Here is a 19,822-nt window from a genome sequence, read left to right as displayed (position 1 = left end):
GCCGGGGACTCAGGCGTGGCGGCCATCTTGGCCGGGGACTCAGGCGTGGTGGCCATGTCGTGACAATACTCTGGAAGATCAGCTGAGACGTGACGAGAATCTAGAAGGGTGGCCATTTTGCAATGAAGCTCTTCAATGGCGGCCATATTGTAAAGAATCTCCTGAGTGACCGGCATGATGTGAGCAGGCTCTGGCTTGGCAGACGTGACGTGAAGAGGACTTGGTGTAACAGACATGGGTCACATGACATGAACAAACCAATGGGAAACAAGACACATGACCTAGACAACCAATCAGAACATGACACAATGAACAGAGGAACCAATGGTATGAATACATGAGGGCAAGGGAAGCATGACACAAACAGGGACCATGACTAAACTCCAAACTAAAAGACATGAAAACATGAACAAGAAACACAACCCAAAACACCACATTACAAATATCTAAACAAAAAAAGCTTAAACATCTTTAAAATGCATACAGTTTTGTAGTTTATGTATTTTTTTAATCTTCTCTCAATATTTTATATTATGAATTTTGTTTATAATTTTATGTTTTGGTAAGTGTATTTTCATAAAAGTATTATTATATTGAAAAAAAAACTCTTAAATTATTAAAAAATTAAATGCACAAAATGTGTTGTTCATAAAATATATGAAATATGTGAACAAAAAATTCAAACTGCATAAGAAAATGTACAACAATAACAAGCAACATGAAAACTATGCTTTTTTGGTATATATGCATTTTGTAAAGCACCTTGAGCACTGAGATGACACAAGTAAACTTATTGTTATTAGTGGTAGTAGTAACATGACAGGGACTTTTTCCAGGCTGCAGATATGACTTATATTTTGCGAATATAAGTTATTTTAATCATATTTGTCTAGAGGGCTACTAATCTTTGTTTAAACCCTTTTTAATGAGGAAAATATGACTGAGTGCCCCTTTAAGTGTTTAGGCAGCAGATTTTGTAAAGATAGGTCACTCTCAGCCTCACACTCCACTTAAAAGGCAGCAGTGTACAGCAGTGGGATAAAAACCCTTCTCCCCCCCCCCACACACACACTCACACTTCCTCCCTAACCACTCAAAGCCTCTATCTTTGTTATAATTCATCCTTCCAAGGGCTGTTCATTTCACTTCTAATCTGTACCCAACCTTGCTTTGCCCTTCCTCAATCTGTCCGTCTCTTGTGACTGGTCGTGGCTTAAGTCACATTGTGTTATCATTCTGGTGCTGTTCCCATCTGGAGCATTTATATTTTTTATGTTCCTCATCTTTGATGTTCACTCACATCTCCATCTTATGATTCAGCTGATGTATAAAGGATAGTTATGGATAATCCCTAAAGCTTAGACAACATACTTTAGACAATTTTAAAGAAAAGAGGCATAAATTTGATCTTTTATTTATTTTTCTATTTTCCATTGGACATCTAACTCAAAACGTCTCTAGGTTACGTATGTAACCATGGTTCCCCGAGGGAACGAGACGCTGCGTCGAGATCGCTTTGGGAACGCCCTTGCGTGACCGCGTTCTGAAGCACGTGTCAAATCCGTCCAATGGAGCAGTATCGTGGGCAGGGAGAAACACAGCGTTTGTAATGCCGTTCGCTCGCCATAGACTTTCTCATTGTTTTTATATATGAGTGCTTGTGCGGACAGACAACAGTAAATAGACAGACACATACACAGAGCGCTACTGAAGAGCAGAAGCTGGTTTGCGCCCGGCCGGATGCGCTTTTATGCTTTCTGGTGCTGACGTCACCCCGCTCGTGACGTCCCGCTGCTCCATTGGACGGATTTGACACGTGCTTCAGAACGCGGTCACGCAAGGGCGTTCCCAAAGCGATCTCGACGCAGCTCGAGTTCCTGAAGGGGAACTAAGCCTTTCCTCTAGAGCCGGGTTTTTAGCTGGCAGTCCACGAACCCTAAGGGGATCCATAAAGGTTCAGCAGAAGGTCTCTGAATTGGTATATCACAGCATTTCCTTTTTTTTAATGTTTCTGAAATAGTAATATTGTGAAATATTATTACTATTTAAAACGACTGTTTTGCATCTTACTATATGAAAAATGTAATTTATACCTGTGATGGCAAAGCTGAATTTTCAGCATCATTATTCCAGTCTTCAGTGTCACGTGATTCTTCAGAAATCATTCTCATAGATTTAATGCTGAAGAAACATTTCCTGTTATTAACAATGTTCAATATTATAATTTTTTATTATTAACAAGCAGTTTGCTGATTGATATTTTTGTTGAAACAGCAAAACTATGATTTTCAGCATTCTGTGATGAATAGAAAGATCCAAAAGAAGAAGAAGAAAAGAGAAATTTAATGCATCCACTCTGAATAACAGTGTTAAGTTCTTTAAAAGAAAATACAGTATAATTGAGGACATAACCTTATTCTACCGGTTTATTCTATAGAACATAAAACCATAAATTACAAATCAAAATTTTGTTCTGTTTGATCATGTTTGATCATGATGTGATGTCAAAGGATGTAATTAACTGAGAATTTAGAACATGTTGTTTATATAATAAAGTTGTTAAATTGAAGAATTATAGAATACCATACTGGGAAAGAAAAAAAAACACCTTACTAAAACCAGCCTAAGCTGGTGATTCATGGTTTTGCTGGGTAACCATGTGCCTCAAAGCTTTCTAAAACCACCCAAAATGCCATCCTGAGACCAGCAAATCAGTTTAGCATGTTTTAGCAGGATATATAGTGTTATTGGGTGTTTTAAGCATTTTATTTTTATTTTTGGGCTATATTTCCTTTGTTGACATTTTGATTATTGTTTCATCTTTCACTGGGGTAAAACATTAAGAATCAGAAACATGCATAAACAACTGACTCCATGTGATAATGCATCATTGACTTTTGTGACATGGGTTAAAGGCACAAATAAAAAGTCAATTTTACCAAAAAGGGGATAAAATGTCCCCAGGGCAAAGAAAAATCTGCCAGTTTTCTGGAAGCCTGTCTGTAGTGAGACAAATTGGTAAGATAAGTATCTTTCTCTCTTTTGTTGACCAGAACAAACAAAATGTATAATCCAAGGGTCAAATTGATCCGTTGTCGGATTTTAACCAGCACCACTTGTCAGGTGCGATTTCATAGAACAAAGCAACAGTAGATAATGCTAGTATTTTAACAACAACAGAGATGCATTCACAGGACATTCAAGAGAGAGTGACAGCCAGAAAGACGTGTAACAGAAAGGAAACATGTCAAGAGTAACAAAGAGAGGAAAAGATATGAGATTTGGAGCAATTTCATTGAGTGCACTGCTATGGTGGCTATGACAGTTATGAGATTGTATCTAAAGCAATAACTCAACAAGTGCTAATAACACATAGGCATGCAATTTCCCATAAGTCACTGCTCACATAGTGCCAATGGCACAGTGCTGCTCAACTCCTAGATAAAATTGCATCATTTCAACTACTAATGCTGATGACATTTCTCATCGTTCTCACCTTTGTTTTGAAATAGGAGATGCTGATGATAGACTATGGCATTCATAATGAGCTTTTCAACTCTTAAAACTTTGAGTGCTACAGTCTTTATTTACAACTGAAGATTAGCTTCCATTAAATTAAAATTGTGTGTGTGTGTGTGTGTGTGTGTGTATATATATATAATTTTTGTTTTTTTGTTTCTTTTGTAGACTAAATGTAAAGGTCATTTTTTTGGTGCAACCTGTCATAGTTCGTCCCTTACGAAAATTAACCATGGTAAAACAAACCTGTGTGTGTGTGTGTGTGTGTGTGTGTGTGTGTGTGTGTGTGTGTGTGTGTGTAGTAATAGCTTACTAGGTTTTGGAACAGAGTTTTAGTCTCTCCAGGCCTTTGTCCTCTCCTAATGCTGCCCATGTTTACATTCTAACAATAAGTTGTCTGAAAAGACAAAGCCTTAAGTTTGCGTGCAGATTGTCATGGTCGGTGGATATCTACAGTCTGCTCAGTACTTCTGTGCTTTGCTTTCACTGTCAGTATCAGTGACTTGCTCAAGGGAAGTGTTGGACCTCGCAGACCGCTGGCAAGAAAATGAATTACGTCAAGACTTGACTTGAATGCTGAGAATTATAGACATGAGATCTAAATGAGAAGTGTGAATGAAAATGGCGGCTGACTAATGCCTGTAATTTGATCCAATAGAGCTGATGACATTTTGTCTAAATTGCAAATTGCTTTGGAAAACAATTTTGTCCCTATAGTATTGCATTGCACAGACAGGCAGATAATCAAAGGGTAGACAAGAAAAATCACATCCAACATGCACAACACATACACATGTACATACAGTGGAGTCCAAACGCCTGAGACCACTCCAAAAATCTGGGATTTAAAACTGAAAATAAACAGAACATTTTAGGAAAATTCAAATACAATGAATTAAGAAATGTGATGACACAGTATCATTAAGATAATATTTGAGATTATGCAGTATGTCTAGGTCACTGTTCAATCCAGAATTTTTGTGACACTCTGAAATTCATTTTTTAATGCAACTTTTAATTCACAGTTTTATGCTGATAATAAAATCTAATTTTAACATTTTTTATTAGAAAAATTTTAAATTGGGGATATTTGTGACACTGAGCCAGTGAACATTTGGAAATTCATGTTTCAGTATAAATTAATTCACAGTTTTATTCTGCTATAACATAACATAGCATAACATAACAATTGTTATGGAGCGACTGAGACGAGAGGCGTGCAGATCCATATGCAAAGCTTTATTCAAAGACAAGGTCAAAACAGGCAGTGGTCAACACCAGCAAACAGATATAGGCAGGACAGGACGAAAGAGTAATCCATAAAACAGGCGTGGGTCAATCGACGGCAAACATAATCCATAGGGCGAGGCAAATGGGTAATCCACAAACAGGCAATAGTCCAGGCGAGGTGCAAACAAAGTCCGAGAGGGCAATGCAAAGGGTAATCCAAGGCAGGCAATGACTCCAGGACAGACAGAGATCAGACAAGACGAGGTAAACAGGCTAGGATCAAGACACGGGTGAACGCAGGCAATGAACAAGACTAGACTAGACTTGACTCTAGAACTAGGACTGGGAATTGGCTCCGTAATATAGCTATTGTTAACACAGTGATAAATGCTAACAATACTCGGCACTGAATATAATATAATATAATGTAATATAATATAATATAATATAATATAATAGAGCTAATACCGATAGTCAGATTATTTGATTATTCAGAATGATATATGCCGATACCAGTAGTTTGGTTTTCTTAAGGAAAAACTTTCCCAACTAATGTTGGACAGCCCTGCTGTAAACTATACAGGGAACCCTCTCATTTGGTACATTAGAGGTTAAAATGAACAACAACACTATTATATACAATGCTGCTTAATTTTCAGATATAATAATCACACTTTAATAAAAATGTCTCTATACAACTCAAGTACACATAAGGTAGTTTTCATAAAAACTTGTCTTCATGGCAGATTTATTCAAACATACATGTATAATTAACAGTAATTAAGCCCCCTCTAGTGTTTTTTACATTTTTTATACATTTTGGTAAGTTGTACTGTACCTTTCAACATACCGTTTATTCATGTTTATTTCGCACAATAACTTGTATTATAGTGGAAGAGACTTGGATTCGGCGCTGCCGCTTGAACTTAAGCGATCTGACAAGCCACATTTAAGAGCGTTAAAACAACATTTTTTGTTTAAATTTGTTTGAAATTAAGGGAAAAACGTGGGCCTGCCATCCCTTGTTTAAACTATGGGTCATTCATAGGGTCAAACAGAACCCGCGTTAACAACATTGCATCGATGGGTTGTTATTGCTTTAATCTGGACAGCCCTAAATTCAACACAAGAAACATTTTATTTATGCACGTTGCTGTCTGGCGTGCTTTTGACTGACAGAAAATAATCGGCCCTGATCATCAGCTGATTTATTTTTCTGCTCTTATCTTCAAATACGATTATTGGCTGATACATCAGAGCATCCTTATATAATAAAATATTAAATTTTTAGATCATTTTTACTAGCAAAATTTAAAAAGTATTATGCCTGTGGTCTTATGATATAATTCAGAATGCAGTAATATAATTTATATATCATTTATATATATATATATATATATATATATATATAAATTACAGCATTTTTAAATAATAATCTTTGATTTTTAGATTCCATTGTGTACGGTGGTACACAAAGGGACAGTTCATGCTTGTTGGTGACCATACAGTGTTTTTGAGTGGGCGTTATTTCTTGTCATATGGTGAGAGAATGCACAGAGTATGGACTTTAGGCTGGTGTTTTATTCAGGCAGAACAGTTGGGCCCTGGGGGCAGTGCTGCAGGCTGGTGATGTAATGCAGTCTTGCTGTCAGTGTGTTACGGTGAGTTTTACAATACATACAACAAGACTCCCTTGCTAAACCCAACAGTTTATTGAGCTAAGTCATCTGTGTTCCAGGTAAATGATGTAACATGGTAAAAAGTGTTCTTCTCACTGGTGTTTTGTTGTGTGTGTGTTTATTTTTTTACTACAAAATGTTTGGCCCAAGAAGAATGAAAAACCAGAGAGGGCTAGCATCTGTGCCGGTTTTAAAAAAGCAGAGAGCAGTGTGTGATCTGTGTCATCAGGATTCTCTCAGCATTCTTCTGAAAATAATAAGGTGTCTTGGTGCTCCTTTAATGAAAGCATATTTTAATTATTTATGTTGTTTGTTTTTGAGGGTAAAACCATCATCTACTGAAGAGGAGGGGGGCGATAATGAACTGATAAAGATGTTAACAAACTAAAGATGAATTTCAAGTTTCCTGCTGCTAGCATTTAGCTAATTAGGACCAAGCCAGGAACTTAATAAATAACAAGGAAACAATTAAAATGCATCCCAGTTAAGATGAAAGACTGCTGTTAGCCTTGAATTTGTATGATTTTCTTTCTCTTCAAGCATTTTCTGACTTTGTCTACAAAGGGCTCAGGTTTTGGCTGGTTAGCATGGCCTTGTTATAGACCCTGGTTGATGCCACAACTACACCATCTGACTGCAAAAACATATTTCTCCATTGACGACAATTCAAAAGTGTAATTTTGTTTTATTTAAGGCTTTTTTAAGTGTGAAATGAAATGCTAATGGATAGCTTTTCCAGGTCTTTTAGACTCGTGCTTATTTTAACAACTCTGGTTAAGCTGGTTATTTACTTTTGTCATTCTGCTTATTCCCCTATATCCAAAGATACGCATGCACTCCTTATTGTTTATGAAAGTTCAAAAGGAAACAGTCATTAACACCTTTTTGTTCTTTACAGGTGATTCCTCAAGTGCTAATTAGAAGGAAAAATCCTTTTGACAGGAGATTTGAACTATCTAGAGCTTATCAGGTGAAATTGAGTGAGTTGCTATTTGAAGGTGTTATATATCTCAATTATGCTGCATAATTCAAGTTTGAATCGAAAATAGAACATAGATGGAAATAAATCATTGCGGTATTTCAATACACAGTATTACCCACAGTGAGAATCCTACAACGTTAGCATGACTCAATTATAATTATCTTCTCTCTTTAGCTCCGCATTTTGTGCCTGTTTGTTTTAAGATATTTTTAAGTCACATGGGGACACTAAGAAGTCAAGCAGCACTTCCAAAATCTTTCCGATCTATTTCAAGGCTATAATTATGCTTCAATTGAACTATAATGAGAAGAAACCAGATGCTTTCATCTCTTCCTGCTTTTATTTACAGGGATATATAGCCTTTTTCTCTCCAAGAAATCCACATATGTTGCCAAAAGAGCACCTCAGCATAGAATCCAGGCTGGCTTCTCCGGGTCTGGATTATCTATGGTCTGGTTAAACCGTTTTTCTCATTGGACTAATGACTGAACCACCAAGTGGCATCAGAGAAAATGAAAATTTCCATAATTTTCCTCTTTTCTGCCAAACGTATCTAAATTACAAGCACTCTGTGTTTCTTCACAGCTTTAATTGTTGACAAGAATGCATAGTGTTTTGTGCACGTGTCATATTATTGGGAATAAGCACTCGGGTGTCCTCTGAGGGCTGTCCCATATCTCGCTTCATTATATAGTGTTGCCAGTGCAAATTAGTCTGTTTTTTTCCGTAATATATTTGCATGCTTTCTTAGTGTGCAAAGAAAAGTATTGTTTTCAGATGTATAGCAACAACCTGGTGGCCTTGAGTACTTCATAACGGCTTTGTTTGCATTTTCAGAAAAGCTGCAACTGTGGAGAGGCAGGAAGATTAAGATTCAGCATAATTAAATTCAGAGGAAATGGTGATTTTCTGTCTCTCAAGCCATTCTCATAAATTCCCTTTTACATTTGAATGCATTTCACCCCGCTCTATGCACTAAAGTGCTGTCTTTAATGACCTGCCGTTCTTTCTCTTGATATAGAAGGACGAGAGCAGACTGACATGCAACATATGACACTAATGCAATTATTAATTGATTTCAGAAAGATTCCCAAGAGGCTTTGATGCTATTGCTGAACAGTGAGGGCATTGCCAACCAAGGGGCTCATCCATAAACGAGACGTTTTTGCTCTTTGCTTTTCAGCGACAGTTCCCCAGTTGCAGCGTTTAATGCATTTTTGATGGTCTTGTAATCTGTGACAAAATCAGCCTGTTAGCTAAAACGGACCCTTTTGCATTAGATCGGCTGCCCAGCTTGCTTTTGATCACGATGATCTGCAAATGCTTTTGCTAAGCATGAATGAGATTTGTAACAGCAGCCAACTGCCAGCCTCATCACCAGAGTTTTCTCAATTAAAAAGTTGCATGTCCTAATCTCATTCCAGACCTCCTTGACACAGCAGTCTTGACATGTACACTGATGCGCTAAATCAGTCAGCTGCAGATGCGGGTGAGGAGACTATCTGTGCCAGTCCCAGCTCCCAGATCACGTTGTTATCGCTGTAATAGGCCTGATCAAATCAAGCTACTCCAGCTAATACTGTCAACAGGATGTCTCGTATCACAGCCGAACACTGCAACTGAGTAAAGCACATATACTATTCGACGGGGGGGTGGTCAAATCCAGCAGTGCTTACCAAATATCTTGGACTTCAAGGGTGTGGTAGTGCTCATGTGAGCTTGGCTTTTTATGTCTCCCTTTTCTCTCCCAAAATATATATATTCACTCTAAGAGGGCCTTAACACACAAATTAAGATATTTTTGATGGAATCTGAGAGCTGTCTGGCCCTGCATAGACAGCAATACAACTGAAATGTTCCGAAGTCCAGAAACGTAGCAATAATCCATGTGACATCTTGGAGAATACTTTTTGTGTGCACAAGAAAAAAAAAAAAAACTTTATTCAACAATTCGTCTCTTCCGCATCACCCTGTAGAGCCATTTTGGAGAGTATCAGCTGGGCGTAAACAACGTATGCTGTTCTGTGTCAGCTGCGTCACACGGATACACTGTTTTCGTTCAGATCAAATCACAACAACAATGTAGGAAACAAATCTGGCGTGACGCAGCTAACACAGAACAGCATACATTGTTTAAGTCCAGCTGATACTCTCCAAAATGGCGCTACAGGGTGACGCGGAAGAGACGAATTGTTGAATAAAGTCGTTTTTTTTTTCTTTTGCGCATAAAAAGTATCCTCGTAGCATCGTAAAATTATGGTTGAACCCCTGATGTCACATGGATTATTTTACCGATGTCCATGCTACATCTCTGGATTTGGGAACATTTCAGTTGTATTGCTGTCTATGCAGGGCCAGACAGCTCTCAGATTCCATCAAAAATATCTTAATTTGTGTTCCGAAGATGAACGTATTTTAACGATGTCCTTACTACGTTTTTGGACCTTGATTGTGTTAGGATCCCTGCGGTCTATGGGAGGCTCTCAGATTCCATCAAAAATATCTTAATTTGTGTTCCGAAGATGAACAAAGGTCTTACGAGTTTGAAACGACATGAGGGTGAGTAATTAATGACAGAATTTTCATTTTTGGGTGAACTATCCCTTTAAAATACAAAAGTATTAGAAAAATAAAAAAAATATTCAAAATAATTGTAGCAGAAAGGGCATTTTGGAAATGTTTTAAAGGAGACATATTATGCCCCTTTTTACAATATGTAATATAAGTCTCTGGTGTCCCCTGAATGTGTCTGTGAAGTTTCAGCTCAAAATACTCCACAGATCATTTATTATATCATTTTGAAAATGCCTATTTTGAGTGGAAGCAGAAACACGCTGTTTTTCGGGCCTGTCTCTTTAAATGCAAATGAGCTGCTGCTCCCCGCCCCCTTTTCCAGAATAGAGCTGTGCCATTACAGCTCTGACCTGCTAAAAATCATCTGTTTTGGTTCTGATTATCATGTTTATCGCGCTGAAATCATGCGTTTTAAAGCATACTAGTTTAAACTACTAATATACGGTTTTCTGAGTGCACACATCCGAAGCACACAGACAGAGAGCGGCTGTCACAGCATGTGAGTGCTAAACTAAGTTCTCATTCACACACAGGTTTACATTAAAAACACAGATGCGTTACAAAACAGTCGGTTATGTCTGTGAAGGTAAACTGCATGTTTTGCTCAAACTTTCGTTACAGATTAAGGGGCGGTAATATTATAATGAGATCCTTTTGCCACGTCACCAAGTGAGCGAAATCAGACGCGCTCGTTTTCTCAGATGCTTGCAGAAAAAGGCTTACCAAAACAAAGTTACTGGGTTAATCTTTTTAATGTTTCCTTGGTTGGTAGATGCACCAGGGACCTGATTATAGCACTTAAAACCTGGAAAAGTCAGATTTTCATGATATGTCACCTTTAAAATTCATTTAAAATGTTTACATTTTCTTAGACAAGCAACTTTGCAAAGCACTTTGTACTATACACAATGTTTGGTTGCTTATAGGATTGCTAAAATTGTGCAGTGTGTAGAAGGCTTAAAATGTAAGTAATTTAGGTTACACTTTATTTTAAGGTGTCCTTGTTACAGGGTAATTATACATTTAAGTACTGAGTAGGCCTTATATTAATTAACTACATGTACTTACTATTTGGGTTGGGTTAGGATTAGGGTTTGGTTTAGGGTTACTTGCATGTAATGATGCATAATTTATTGTTATTTTAATAGTAAGTACATGTAACTTGTAACAAGGGCACCTTAAAATAAAGTTACCGTAATTTAAAATAACTTGTTGTCTATTGAACTGTTGTATCGCAGTCGTGCTGTTGGCTGCTCACTTGTCATGTGATATTACTATTGTTGATACTGAGACTGACAAAAAACTTGCTTAATTTATAGTTTGTTTAGTGAGTGAGTAATGTTGATTCAGTAAACTCTGATGGATTCAGTTGGGGATTTGTCAAACTCAAAGTCAAACCATTAACTCGAGAGTCATTTTTTCAGGCAATCAGGTGGTCACGCTTGTATTCTTTTGGATCACTAAAACGAACAATATCGTAAGAGTCATTAGATTGGGAATCATATTACACTTGTTGAGTTGTATGTTTTTGATTTACTGAAAGGATCAGTTATGTGAGAGTCATTAGATGGGGAATCATATTACACTGGTCGTGTTGTATGTTTTTGATTCTTTAAAAACAACCAGACCATAAGAGTCATTCGTTCGGGATTTGGACTACACTGGTCGCGCTGTATGTTTTCACTAAAAAGTGAATCAAACACATTTTTATATTGCATTCCATCTAGTACAATGGCACACTCACATTCACAACTAAAATATGAGATGCAGAAGATGTGGTGCGGGAAACACTCATCAAAGCTGTTGAAACGAAGTTATCATCAAAAGCGAACAGTGCTGGAGCACAAAGACCAGCTTTCTGAACATTTTAGGTGTCATTCGCTTTCACAACAACCAAACAAACCGAACTCTGACACCAAAAAGCTCTGGCATGAAAGCACCTTTATTCTCCTTTTCACTTGCAAGCCCTGATTTATTGTCTCAATCAGGTATGGTAAACACATCATTTTGATTTATAACGCTCCTGTCCTTATCCCCAGGCGCTCATGAAAGAGCTGCCCTGGAATGAGAATACGAGCATTCAGTGTAGCGCGCCGTTTACCGATTCAATTACCTCATTCACATCCCCGCATAAAAGCCAGAGATACATAAACATCAGAGAAAATTCATAGTATCGGATAAATCTGTCAAAGGCCTCCTTTAAGCCATTTTTACAGGCTGTTAAAGTATCTTAGACGCAAGCCATTTTTTCCCTCGCTATCAGGCTGAAGCAAAAAATGAATGGTAACATCCAAAAAACCCCTGATGAATCAAATTCAGAGAAGTGACAGGAAGATGAGCTGAGATGAAGAGCAGCTGGGATATGAAGATAGGGCCGTGACATCAGCCTCTCCTGGTGAAGAAAAGCTCGATTGATTTGTTGTAGAGGCCTGTGTCTTCCAAGGCCCCTGTATCCCCAAAGCTGCCAGTTGGAACACAGCATCACCACCATCAAATACACTCTCGGACGGAATTGATTATACAAGAACTACTTAATGTGTGTTCAGGGCATTGTGGTGGAGGCTATTTGAAAACCCTTGAGCTTCTCCATCCATTGTCCTGATGCTGTACTCCAGGCCACAAGTTCTCAAGGTAGAAAAAGCTTTCAGGAGGGACTAAAACAGCTGATGTTAATGTGCTGTTTATTATTGGTGTACCTGTGTTTCAACAGAAAATATGAGAATTGATATGAGAGTAAGGTGAGATCAAGGATTCTTCAGATGTCTGAAAAAAAAACTTCAAAGTGCTGCACAGATGGAGGAGAAGTGTCTTAGCTGGTGTGGCTTTTCTGCTTCCTAGCCATTCTTTCCGTTCCAGTAGTCCTTGAATTGAAAAAAGCAACATGGTGAATATCTGTTGTTCCATCTGTTGTATACGTTGCAGATGCTCATTTCATGTTTTCCCCCACGTGTTAAGGTAAAAGACCAGACACCCTTGAGGTATTGATATACTTCATATAGCTCTTTATATAACTCGCATCCATCTCACAAGAACAGTGTTGTTTTTCTTTTGCATTGCACTGTTAAATAAAACATGTGAAGGGGGATTTTAAGACAATTTTTTTTTGCTCTTTCATGTTTTTCTCATCGTGTTTTTTTCTTAACATTTGATCCTGTTTGAGCGATCTCTCAGAAGAGAATTAGATGCTTTAGAAATGTCTCTGACTTAACGTTTTAAGGTTATGAAGATTTTATGATGCAACTGACCTTTGTTAGAGGCCACAGTAAGGTGCAAAAGGAGCCAAGCACAGTTTTATTCGTTCAGTACACGCTACAAGACTGAAACATGTCAGACTTTGATGTTGTCAGTCTGTGACTAGTCTGGAAACAAAAAGTTCCAGATCATAGCTCATTGCTGAGGTTCTTTTAGTATACACACTTTGTTTCAGACTAGTTACAAATTCGATATCAGAAAAACCTGACATTGCAATTTTTCCTTTGTTATAAATTGTGGTGTAAAAAAATATACAGGAATTTTGACTTGATGACTTGGAAAGAATGATTAATTCTACAATCATTGATTTTATTGAGTACCTCTGCATAGACAATAATAATAATCAAAATTATGCAAACCATCCATGATAATTGCACTAAGCCATATCATGATTTATTAAATTTATATTTATTGTGCGACCCTATTTCAAACTGATTTCAGGCTGGTTTCAAATGGACTCAATATCCGATACCGACAATTTGTGTGTAAAGAATGCAGTAAGCTGTAAAAAAAACAAACAAAAAAACAACAATAACACGCACAGGGTAACTTTCGTCAGTTTGTTAGTGTGTGCTTGGTATTAACAGAAGTTTCCAAAATTGAGCTGCAGTTTTGCATTGATTTCAGTTGAAAGCTTTGTTTGTGAAAATGCTGAATTGTACTTACTGAATGCAACACTGTCTACTTTTAAAGAAAGATATATTTTTTGTGAGCAAAAAGGGAAGAAAACATTCAGAAACCGACAGCGTGTGTCACAAGAGATCGATTCAATCTCCCCAGTTTCCCTCAAGAACAGACAAAAATTGTCTGACAGTGGCAAGGGTCAGTGACGTCTTACTCAGCAAACAAAGTGTAGCTCTTAGCATCTATTTCCTCCTATCAGCCTTGGCACTCGGCACAAAATCTGACTCACCGTCACCGACACCGACTCTGTAAGACATTATTTCTTGATTCACTCAAGAATGTAAGTGTGTGATGTAAAACATGCTTTGCGGGATGGCAGTTTGTCCTATCTTGGCCAGCTTTGTCATTGTTTTTTCTTTTCACTGGTTCAGTGAAATTAATTGCTTCAGCGCTGGAAGGAAAAGAACTATAAAGTGCAAGTATCAATAGCATTAGCCATTCCAGGATAACCTGTACAGCTCCTATGGCCTGGAACGCTGTCCATGGTCCAGTGCTTTTCATTATAAGCTAGCCATCAACAATACTCTGACTTTCCTTACTTTGCTTGTTGGCACAATTAAAAAATATATATTTTTGAATTTTTTGCTTATACTTTATAAAATAATCAATTTGTCTATTTTTTTATTATTAGTATTTAAATACATATCACTTAAAAATATGTTTCTTTATAAGTCATTCTCAAGCCAGTATTTAGCACATCATACTGCATATACTTTTCTTTAGTGGTAATGAAAGAAATATCCTGGGTTAATATTAATTAAGCTGACACCATTTTTTGGCAGAACATGGATTAGAAAAGTTTGTGAACATTAAAATCCTCACTGTTTCAGTGGTGTAGATACAAGACAACCATTAAAAATAAGGTTTAAACAGCTTTGCAGCTCAAATAATTCATCCTTAGAAATCCACTGATTACAGTGACCTCACTGACAGCAAGGGCAAAAAAAGTGCAGAGAGACAAAAGGAAAGAGAGCGAGCAAATCTGCGTTTTTGAGATATAACGAGCAAAAAAAAAAAAAGGATGTCTGTTACACTTCAGCGGCAATGACAATACAGTTGTATTTTCTCATGGGACAAAAGTTTGTTCAAGGGATCTTTGTTCTGTCTGATTTGATTTGCTGTGAAACTGCGGCTGTGCCACTTAGGACATCTGACATGGCGTAATAGCATAGTGGTCAGCCTCCCTGAACTTGTTGTGGGAGATAAACAAAGACAGTAACATCCAGATTCTCCAGCGCGCAGCACATTTAGCCATCTATCTCTCTTCCTCTCCCATTTCCTGCTCTCCCACAGCTTCCTTGACGTTCTACAGTTGGCATAGCACAATGCAGCTGAAACAGATCCAGGCCAGGGAAAAGCAGTTGATATTGCAGTTTCTGTTGGTAAATAATGCATGTCTCCCTCTCTGTCTCTCCCTGTGGGCCGGCGTGGTGCCTCGTTGTACTAGTGAGAGTGATTTATTTAGTGTCTTAGAGGGGCACTCAGGATAGCTTTTCATTATTGCTGCAAGCCTTGCAAGGGACAGTTAGTTAGTCCCATTCCTCGAGGGTCATGTTTCTTCTGTTTCCATGTATCTTCCCGATTGTGCACTCTATCACGTATCACCCAAATGCTTTACGTATCGATTCTTCATAGAGCCATTAACCTGTGAGAAAACAACAAAGCTTGAGCTGTTACGAGTGATGTCTCTATGACAAGCGGCATGTTATTGCAGCTTAGCTAACAGCTCTCTTTTGAAGCGTCATGCTAACTGCAACCTCTCACTAGTGAGCAAACATCTCACTTTTCTAATGAACATAAAATATTAACTTTATTTGTGTACTATTTATTGCACTCTTAGCTTATCTTACTATAAATCGTCAACTTTTATGTGATTGCACTTTTTATTGGACATTGAAAACAGCAAAATTTTCTAATAAGCAAAAAATACAGAAATTAGAAGTTATATATTTAAAAAAAAGTTATACACACACACAAATACAGAAGTCTTTTTGTGTGTATTGTATTTTATTTTTAATTATTTTAAATTGCATAATAACATGTTATCATAAAATAGTTACTTTTTAATTTAATTTCACTACTTTTCTTGGATATTGATGATATTCATTCCAATGAGCATAAAATACAGCCGTTTTTATCCTCAGTCACTTTTCTTTGCTGCTATTTTTTGCAACATGCCAGCATAAAACATTACATTTCATTTTGATGTTTTGCTTTTTTAATTAACTTTTCAGTTTTGAAATATTATTTATAGTTACCATTTTCTTATTTATAATCTGCCATTTGGAATGGCTTTTAAGGGAGCCAGCTGCAACACTTTCTAGGATTATCTGTGAGTTGTGCTACATGCACTGATGCTTTAGCATTTGGGCATAAAACATATCTTAGAAGACAGCATAATTATGCCTTTATATGCATCCTATGTGGGCAAGTTCTGGAAGAGAGCCCTAGTGTGTGGGGTTGGAAATTTAGGCCAGTAGAAGCCCAACAGCACGTAACACTTAAATAACGCCCATTTTCTGATGGCACACTTCATATTTTCCTTCCGATCCTTCCTTTCTTTTTCATGTGGATTTTTACTCTTTCAGTCTGTGATTCTTGCATATACGAGTTTCTATTCCCTGGGCATGTGCACGGCGAGGAAACAATAGCTTTCTTCATTCTTTCATTTTGACAGCCCCCTCACCCGCTGCAGACTCCAAGAGAGGCGCGCTCTACACGAAAACGCAGAATAATGAGAGAAGATATACAATAGTGAGGGGAAGTAGGAAGATTTCGAAGGAAGTATCCATGTGCCTCTGTCCCTCTTCTACACCACAGTGTGATGATGGTGTATTAAGCCACACTACTTGATCACAGGGCCTTGAAATCCCCTGAGCTCAGAAGCTTCGTTTTTTTTAAACGTGCCTCATGTTTTATGCCTCGACATGCTCCCAAGTGTTCCCCCCTCCAACCAGAATCCATTAGCCCACATTTCTCTCAGCATCTTTCTACACCATAACTGCTTAAGCAAGCTTTCCCAGATAGTTTCGTGTCTGGACAACAAATTAGGGACAGTAGGGGGTTTGGAAGCAGAAGCAGAACGACACAAAATATTTAGGTTCATGAGGATTGATGGAATATAACAAGCTTGTGTTTTGCTGTCAAAATGGCTTACAAGGGATCCTTGTATCTGCTTGTCGCATTGTTTAGTGTGAAAGTAGCTGGCAGCATTAAAGATCCTAGCGAGACTTGGTCAGAAATTGAATAGACATGGAACATCCTGACCTGAGATATCCTGTGAGCATCAAGTGCCTGTTGTTGTTTTGTTTTTTTAATGGTGAAATCAAACCGGCAGGGATTGTAGGTGGGGGGAGTGAATGTACAGCGCTCTCTCCCACCTTTAATACCACGACTGAGGTGCCCTTGAGCAAGGCACCGAACCCCCAACTGCTCCCCGGGCGCCGCAGCATAAATGGCTGCCCACTGCTCCGGGTGTGTGTTCACGGTGTGTGTGTGTTCACTGCTGTGTGTGTGCACTTTGGATGGGTTAAATGCAGAGCACTAATTCCAAGTATGGGTCACCATACTTGGCCACATGTCACGTCACTTTTTCACTTTAAATCCATTATAGCTTTCATTTCCGTGTCAGGAGTGTAAAATGTGTCTTCAGGAGCAGAAAAAAGTCCATGCATTTTTTTTCTCTCTAGACACCTGGGTCCTTCACAGGCCAACAGTGTTCTTCTTTTTTTCTTATTATTATTTACTATTCTTCTCTCTCTATCTTTCATTTATTTACTTTTTGTGTGAAGAAAGGAAGAACATAAATTATGTGTGCAGAGGAAAATGGCAAGCGTGCCACACGCCTCCTCAGAGACTTTAATAAAAAGCATGCCTCAGAAAACCTGAAATATTATATGTATGTGCAAACATGCTTCAAAAACAAGTACATTTATATAAATAGGAGAGATGTGTTGGCAGAAATCGAAAGTGAGTGAAGTAGACAGAATAGTGTTTTATTGTCAAAGATAGAAGTTAATCAAAAATAATTCAAGGTAAAATAAACACAGCACATGAAAACAATTAGTCTGAGTCCAAAGAGAAGCTCTTCTCATGAAGGACGTCAACACAGCACTTCTTCGGCTGTGACTAAGGACTCATTATGCGTTTCTGACAGCAGCATGGCTGAAGCTCTATCCGCAGGCTATGGTGTTTCCTTCTTTTTTTTCCGTAGTATGGGAATAGGACATTAAGTCAAGCCCCGCAGGGAAATTACCGTGTGAGGCTACAAACCCATATCACAGAATGCAAATACACCACACATCTCAAACGTGAAGGGACAACAAATTTGACTGGCACATTGAATGGTGCACCTGAAATAATCTCGATAGTTCTAGCCTGACAGTGCTAATTAACAGCGCCTGGGTAAGCGTCCGAGTTTCATTGGTTAACATGTTAAGACTGCTCAATTTGTACTCATGTAAACTGCCACAAACAATTAATATTCTGTTAAACCTGTCAAGCTCATGTGCTCTGAGAAGTCAGCACACTCAAGTCCAATATTGTTAATTAGCATCTTGCCACCGGAGAACAATTATTTTAATCAAGGCAAAGTCTATAATAGAGATAGACCGGGAGGCGCGATAGTGCTCTAGGTGCTGTGTTATTTGTCAGAGCACACATTTACTCAGTTCTACCTACTACTGCAAAACAGCCATTTTATTAGCCGCTAAAGTGTCCAACCGAGTGCTCAGAGTGGTAGGGTGCCATTTACAGAATGTACCTGGCATGTGGCAGGAAGCTGTGATATTATCAACTGCGGGGTTACGCATTCAATTTTAACAGTGTCGAAAATATCTCTATTTTGGTAGGCAGCAGCGTTACCTGCCGAGAGAAAGAGCTGATAAACATGGCCTCTCAAAAAGATTTGACTTTGTACTAGTGAAAATTCTAGCACAACAAACTCATTATAGAAAGTCAGGAAGGGTTAATGTAATGTTTAAAATGAAGATTAGGAGGTCAGAGGTCACTAAATACGCTTTGAAAGAATCTAGATAGATTCTGCCAATGTGTAGAAAGTAAACTGTTCATTTAGTTTCCCTTTGTTTGCTGGCTCCGTAGTGATGTTTATGTCAGCTTGTGTTATATTTTACTATATATTAGGGGTGGGCGATATGACCAAAATCTTATATCACGATATGAGTAATTGTTTGTTACCATAGAAATGTCATAATTCTTGTCAACAGTGTCAATATCACAAAAAAACAACAACAACATAATACTAGTCTAAATTAAAAGAAATAAATAAATCAGGCACACTGAAGACAAGTAAACAGTCAAATAAGAATAAGAAACTACATAGAACAAATAACTAAGAAATGCTACATACATTGTATAAAGTAATCAAATGTATAAAAACACTGCATATTCTTCACTTTGTAAAATACTGTAAATATATTTGTTTTTCTTATTAAAGTTACAAAAGTGATTTAGTCAAGAATAGTGAGTTTTTCTCTCTTTTGTTGTTTGATAACCTTGAAAGACAGACAGCAGGAATATTAGACTGCTGTCACTTTAAGAGTTGCCTGGATCCAATAAACTGTTACAAATGTGTTTTCTTTCTCAGCTGTTTGTTTTCACTTAAGTCCTAAATTACTGTGTTTATGAGGATACTTCAGGCAAAAGACAGGCATTTTGACACATACTCTGTTCAATACTCCCACGCTCTATGAACACCATCTTCACTTCATATATATATATATATATATATATCAAGCGTAGCGTTAGTTCTGGCAGGTCACGTTAGTCAAGCTCGCATCAGCTGACTCTCAGCTGATCCCCATCTACCTATGGGAATACGACACCTATCTAAGCATTCATATATAAGGTCCCTCAGTATTATCAGCAGTTTTCGCATTGCTCA

General features: G+C 37.8%; 1 protein-coding gene across 2 annotated transcripts in view; it reads left to right on the top strand.

The window, feature by feature from the left end:
• LOC107727841 (immunoglobulin superfamily member 21-like) overlaps nt 1-19,822 on the top strand; it is a 205,770-nt gene that overhangs the window by 104,029 nt on the left and 81,919 nt on the right. The window lies entirely within an intron of this gene.

This window comes from Sinocyclocheilus rhinocerous, unplaced genomic scaffold (assembly GCF_001515625.1).
Source record: "Sinocyclocheilus rhinocerous isolate Xijiao unplaced genomic scaffold, SAMN03320098_v1.1 scaffold576, whole genome shotgun sequence".
Taxonomy (NCBI): domain Eukaryota; kingdom Metazoa; phylum Chordata; class Actinopteri; order Cypriniformes; family Cyprinidae; genus Sinocyclocheilus; species Sinocyclocheilus rhinocerous.
This window is presented reverse-complemented; position numbering and strand designations above follow the sequence as displayed.